Raw genomic sequence first — 7,294 nt, forward strand, 5'->3', positions numbered from 1 at the left:
AATAGGGCTTGTAATGGGACACCGAGAAAAGCGCGGTAAATTGAAGCCTGCGTACGGGAGCCAATCTTCTCTGTAATGAGAACAAATTCAAAACGGCTCTGCATAGGAACATGGCACTGAGGTGCTGAGACACTCTTTCTTTAAAGCCGCTCTTACCTTTTAAAAAATCTGATAAGTATCTTTAATAAGTAAACTCTCAGATATGCAATGTTTGCCATTTGTTCTGTTTATTCGGCTTTTCCATATTCATTGGCCGTTAAGTTCAGTTCATTTGTTTCTGTTGACACCTCCGTAATTGTGTTTGGCTCCTGCGTTCGCTCTGCAAATCCAAAACACCTTAAAAAGAAAGTTGCTGTGAAAAACTCTTTCTAGTGGCATTCGAACAATTGTGATTTACTCAGCCGGATGTTACGTGCACAAGTGGAGTTCCACAGGTTTCCATTATTGGTCCAATGCATTTTCTGTCTGTGGAATATACTGTACTCTCTCACAGATGCAGGACCAGGAACATCAAAGTGATTAAGGCCAAATCACAGAGCACTCAGGACTCCAGAGCATCAGGACCAAGGCCATGACCAAGAGACTCAGGAGGAGGCCATAAGGATGCAGAGCCACACCTCACCCCTCACACCTGAAAGTTCACTGTTGTCATCTGATCATCTGTAATCACCCTGCAATCTGTTTCTGCTACACTGGTCAATTCACAATGGACTTTAGTTACCACCAGTACTATTACCATAACCACTACCCAATGCTGTCTGTGTCTTTTATTCTATTTATTCTGTTTTATTTTCCCCATTATTCTACTCCATAACTTTAATTCTTTGACTATACACAGCCATAACAGGACGGTTCAGTATGCATTTCTCTGCTTGTTGTACTATCCATGGGACAAATAGACATGTTGAATCTTGAACATATGCGAGCACCTCTGGAACATAACAAACGCACTTTATTCAATCAATTGCAATTACAAGGAAATCTACATCTTTGCAGGTTAGTTCATCCAATATGTAAAATAATTGTTAAGATTATGTAAAAACTGTATAATAGGTTTACTGACCTAAATACAACATGAGTGCTATAAATCCTCACCTGAAAAGAACATTATTCCAGATCTTTCTGAGCGAAGAAGTCAAGATTGATTTTATTTAAAGAGGCAAGATCCTTGAGGTGCTGAGGGGCATCGCCCATTTAAGGGGGCGATTTTAGTAATGCTCAGAAAACATGTTTTCCCCCTGCTATGAATGTTGTTGATTGATCCCAGCGCTGTTAGCTTTAAAATCCCCTTTATCCTACCAGCAGCCGAGAGACTCGGTCAGGCACTTAACCTTTCGGCCTGCTGATCTGCTCCATTCCATAACGCTGTAGTACTGCACTCGCATTACTACATTATGAAGTCATTTTCCGCAAAAAGAAACTGATATTCAAGCAATTTAGACCTGGTTTATCCCAGCTTTTCACACGTTGCACGGCGGTGCTGATGTTACATTGAGAGAAGCGAATTGGCTATTTAATCTTTGCTCGGTGCAAGATTGATTGCCTACAGGAATTCAATCATTTAATCCACTTAATAAGAAGATATTACTGGGTCCGCTGCGAACCTTTTCAGCAACAGGAACATACGTCCTTCTTTTAATTCTGTCATTCTGCGAACTAATGATGGGCTGAACCCAGTTCTGAGTAGCGTTAAACTGGTGAAGGGCGCAGCGGTTATTATGCTGTAAGTCTGCAGCCATTCAACATTCACGAGAGACTTAAATCATATGAAAAGGTCGTCTTGTCACTCGGATAATATCACCATTCTGCTAATGGAATGATGATTGTTTTATTTTGAGTAAAATGCAGATTGCTCGGTACGTGAGCCTGATTTGCATACGAACCGCTGCATAGCTTCTGTTTACTGTAACAGACGACGTGAAATTAAGATACCTGGTAATTAATCACTGCTGAACTTCCCAGGAAATGTGATGCCACGCTTACTATAAAGCAGTTAAGACTAAATATTTTTTGAATAGGGAGCTTCATTAAAGTACTTTGTAGTATTGGGCTTAATCCATGAACAGGAAACTCACCCTTAGTTTTGAAACTTTAGAAAGTTTGTTCTACTCTTTCCTCCCTGTTAGAACTTGATCTGTTGGATCCGATTCGTAGATCTGTGATTGGGCCTTACCAGTCCTTACCGGCCCAGGTCCGGACTGAGCCCCACAAGCAGAGCTTTTTAAAAGCCCGACATTGATTGTGGCGGCAGAAGCCAGCCAACCTGAATGTACCAGCATGCACTGCACATTCTACGAGTGCTAGACTTAGAGGTCAAGGAAATGAATGGGTCGGATGTAAATAGTTGAAATATGCATAATGAAATGTGTGTTACATGTGGATTAAACAGAGTTTAGTGAAAGTGGGAGGTTGGACACCGTCTCCATTGCTTGCGTCCAGAGAATAAGAGCAGCTGCGTTCTGGGTGTGTTGTACTTTTGACTCCCCCTACCATCAAAAATCTCTTATTCCACATTCGTGCTGATATCCTTCCGTCCGAACTGAACGTTGTAACCTGTAGTGTTTACTCCAGTTTCCTTTTCTTGAGTGCCAACTGTTTCCTCCTCTTGATTCGGCAGAGAGAAGCCTTCGTTTGACCTCCTCAGCTTCCATTTTCACATCTAAAGGTAGAAATATACTGGCTGTGAGCTACATATGTGTATCTGTACAATTGTTAAAATTTGTGCTGATATACTTCTGTGTGAACTGTACGTCGTAACCTGTAGTGTTTACTCCTCACCACCAGGTGTCAGTCTCGCACACCAAATAAATGAATGAATACCTGTATTTTAAAATAGTCATGTGTTGAGAGCCCCTAAAAAATAACGCAGGCATTGTATCCGTATCCGAGTACGTGCACAAAAACTGACGAACAGAACACAGAACATACGTACGAAGTCAACAGCAAGTATACTTCTGCCTGTACTCACGCTAATCAACCTGACGTCTCATTTACCTCGCAAGCCTCAACCCACCGGGTCCAGTCAGGTTCAGAGGTCAGGGGTCGTTTTACCGAAACATTTCACGGCTACCACATGTAACCCCAGACCAGATCTTGCAGATGGAAGCATATCGGGTACTGACACCACCACCCCCCCCGTCATTTTCTATAGTTTTGACCGTACTTCCTGGTTACGGTGCATAATACCGGTATACTATTGAAGAAACGGATACCCCTCAAGCTGTTTGGCAAAAGAAAAGAAGACCAATGGACCAAGCCGCTGCTCTGGCATCTTCTGCTCATTAGTTGACCAAATAGCTGAAGCGTCCCCCCTCCCCGGTAATCAGGTCCTCTCAGCCGAAGTCCGACTCTGTGCTCTCATTCATTCTGCGGGGCCGCCGGGCCCTGAAAGGGGGTGCCGAGTGATCTGAAGGTGGCGTGGTGCTACGGGGGGCTGCCAGGTGGCCTGACGAACGCAGACACTCATTTACCGCCCATCCCGAAGGCTGGAGGTGCGACTGGGGCCGCGTATCTTCAGATCGACTTCTGAGATTCTCGCACGAGTGTGGCTTATCACCGTGACAACACGCAGCTGCTAATTACCTGGGTTACGGCGAGATTGACAGGCCCGAGGTGGGAGGGTTGTCACCCTTCATTCCGTTACCATCTGTAATCTAACACACAAAGCGAGGACTCGTACTGTAGGTGTGTGTGTGTGTGTGTGTGTGTGTGTGCGCACTGCCTTTTCACTTCCGTCTCCCTTGAAAAAAGCCGGTGTCCTGGTGTCACCGAGTGTCTTGGCAAAGACACAGAATCTGGCAGAGCAAGTAATTAGAGAGGAATCTGCCTTCAGCACACACACACACACACTGAGAACCATGAAGCTGTTAGAAAACTAGTCCTGACTGGAGAGGATGAAGCTAAAATCCCATTAACACTCACAAGTACCACAAACACTTATGTGTTTAAAAGCATAATTTAATGCAAACGCGGGCTAATCCGAGTCAGAAAATATAAAGCCATGTGCCCCCATATCCATTAGCCAACTGAAATCAACCCAAAAGAGCATGAATTATAATGACAATATTCATATTAGCAACAATAATACCGTAACTGTTGTAAATCACGAGCTGTCTTGTCACAGTAAAATCAATTTTGAAATTTTGACACCAAATGCATACTTTGAAAGAGTAAAAATTAGTTCATAAAAAGAAACGAATTTTTGCTCTTTAAAAGTATGCATTTGGTGTCAGAATTTCAAGGGCCCAGGAATTAATTAGCCACAAATCCCTTTACTTCAATGTGATTCTGCTCAAATGCCACAGAAAATGGTTTGTTCCATTTTTTCTGAAGAGAATTGCTTTAGAATGTGTTGCATCACTTTGCATATTTCTCAAACTGGCCCATCTGCTTCCATCTCTGAGCCTGTATGAATGCATGAGCATTATACTTTATGAACACACACATTTCGTGTGGAAATGGACATGTTGTGGCTGTAGCTGGTCATGCACTGAGCGTGAAGCACGGCACACGGTGACACGGTGAAATGTGTCCTCGGAATTTAACCGTCACCCTGGGTGAGCAGTGGCGCCCGGGGAGCAGCGTGTGGGGACGGTGCCTTCATCAAGGGGACCTCGGTGGCACCTTGGCGGGTCGGGGTTCGAACCAGCAAGCTTCTGATTACGGGTACCGCTACACTGATGTCATGGCAGCTGTCATTACTGTACTGTCTATGAAGGATCGAACAAATGACGTGCAGAAACGTACACCGACCTGCCCCTAGCTAACCGAGTCTGGCTCTGCAGATACATATACACATGACCAGAATTTCAGCTGAGCTTTTTACGTTTGGTAGTAGCCTAGCGGGTAACACACCTGAAGACCCAGGTTCAAATCCCACTTACTACCATCGTGTCCCTGAGCAGGACACTTAACCCCGAGTGTCTCCAGTCGCTCTGGATAAGGGCGTCTGGTAAATGCTGGAAATGTAAATGTAGGTTTGCATGTACCATTTAGGCCAGATTGGGTCTATTTCAAGGCCTCGGACCTTTACTATACTTACCAGCTAGTATATCTGGGGCTTCAGTCGTTTTGGTGGGACTGTCCTGCTGCATGAGGGTTTCTAGTGGGGGACCTCGCAGTCACAGACGTACCCGGAGAAGCTTGCTCTACTCCCTGCGGGGCTTTGTTTGCCTTCTGACGTTTCTCTGGCATAAAATATACACGCCTTGCGAGGAGCGACTGTACTAAACACTGGCGTCCTGCCTCCTGTCCTACCTTGTCAGCTTCACTGCTGCGTCCTCAACCACTTAAGCGAGCGGGCGCAGCCAAAAAATGCGTCTTCGGCCGGCAGCTGGGATCTGTCATCCTTTTTTCATGAACCCCCGGGGGCCGGCTTTACTTTATCTCACTCCTCAGGCCAAAAAACAAAGACAAGATGCCATATATAATAATGCCCTGTTTGTTCTGTCCCATTTCTTCTCTGCTTTCCAACAAATGAAACACAGAGGGGTAAATTATCCATGCAAATAAGCGCATGGATGGAATGCATGGATGGGAGGGCGGAGGGCTTGTAGATAAGCTGTTAAATGTAATAATAAGGCCCCCTGGCCGCTGCTGCAGGAATAAATGTCTACAATGGCGAGTCCCCCCTGCATGCAGTTGCGCTCTGGCCAGAGTGGCCAAATCCTCAGATCCCCTCAAGAAGCCTGAAGGGCAGCTCTCCAGATTTGGACGCCATGCCTGAGGGCCTACAGCATGCCAGGCCGTGGCACGTGGTGCCAGCATGATGAGAGCGCTGCCCTTGATGCTGCTGATTTGGCCCCACCGTGCAGCTGCATCTCAGCCCTCGGGGGAGAAGCAGATCGGCCCACCTGTGGCTCGGCCGTTCGGGCGGAATCAGGGAAACTCTTCGCTCTGCCGCCACCCCCTCATCAGTGCCCTAAGATCTGGTGGGCACCAGCGCCCCCTGGTGGTGAGAACATGCAGCATCCTTTAATTCACGATGTGCATTTCTGTAACAGAGAGTAGGTTTTTCTTTTTATCCCTTTAAACTTGAATCACACTATGGAAAATGCTACGTGTATCTAACAACAATCCATCCTTCTTTGGTGTTATGTTCTTAAATGCACCAGCATCCATGACTACGACCGACTACGACCAACTGAGACGTACCAGCTCTTTTTTAGGGTTCCTTTCAACTAACTAATAATGTTTAGTACAGGGCGTTAGTAAAATGGTCTAAACAACAGAGGGTGATCAGCTACTTATACTAGTCATACTAGTTCTACAAGGGGGCCTGGAAGTGCTGTGATTATTTCAACATGATGAAACCCTCCGACTTGTTCAGTATTGTTGCATTTGTATGTCTCACGTAGCGAGAATTCCGCCCACTTATTATGTCGCAGCGTATCGTGGGCCTGAGGCAGCACTGTGGAAGCGAATGAAAAGCGAATGAATGGCCTTTTCGATTAAGAGGTCAGCTCAGAAACACATGCCCCAGCTCTCTATGGTCAAAAGAGCGATTGCGCAGCAAGGCAGAGACTTCAACCAGTCCTTTCCGAACCTCTTCACAAAGACCAGAGTGTCATGCACTGAGCGTCAGACACACACATTTCGACAAGTTCACACGCCATGCATGCCATTTCTCAATGGTAGAAATTATTAGCTTTAATAATTACCGTAACAGCGTGCAAGAGAAGCGCGGCTTGGAAGTGTCAGCCGTGCAACGTTGGCCTCGGCTTAGAACCTGAGAGGAGCTACAGGCCCAGGGCTGTTTTTTGGTGTTCATATTAAACATTGAAAATATTGTATGCATCTTTTTAAGCGTACAGTAAAGCAAAATACTTTCCATATGAAAAAAGGGACAAAGGCACATACAAATTTAAAATTCTAATTTTATTTGTCCCATACACAGTCGTAGACGGTATGATATGCTGTGAAATGCTTGTGCAACTGCTATTGACCTCAATATTACAAATATTGCAAGTAATTACAAGTGTTAAAAATATGCAAATATTGCAAATTTATGTTTTTAAACATAAATTATATGTAAAGAGTAAGACGAAGGTGTGCAAATGCGTAAAGTGTGTAAAGTGAAGCTGTGTAAATGACTGGGGGGATAGAGTCCAGAAGTTGTTTGAAAGTGAAAGTGCTGGAGTGTATTAGTGTTGTGGTTGAGATACTCACACGTTTAATGCTCAAACAACAAAATAAATCCATGACGTGGATTTAAAGGGTTAAAGACGTGAACTTGTAAACTTCAGAGCCCTGCCACGATCCGGAGAGTAACGACCTTCGGCGCTCTCATGAATCG

Source organism: Denticeps clupeoides, chromosome 1 (assembly GCF_900700375.1).
Source record: "Denticeps clupeoides chromosome 1, fDenClu1.1, whole genome shotgun sequence".
NCBI classification, from domain to species: domain Eukaryota; kingdom Metazoa; phylum Chordata; class Actinopteri; order Clupeiformes; family Denticipitidae; genus Denticeps; species Denticeps clupeoides.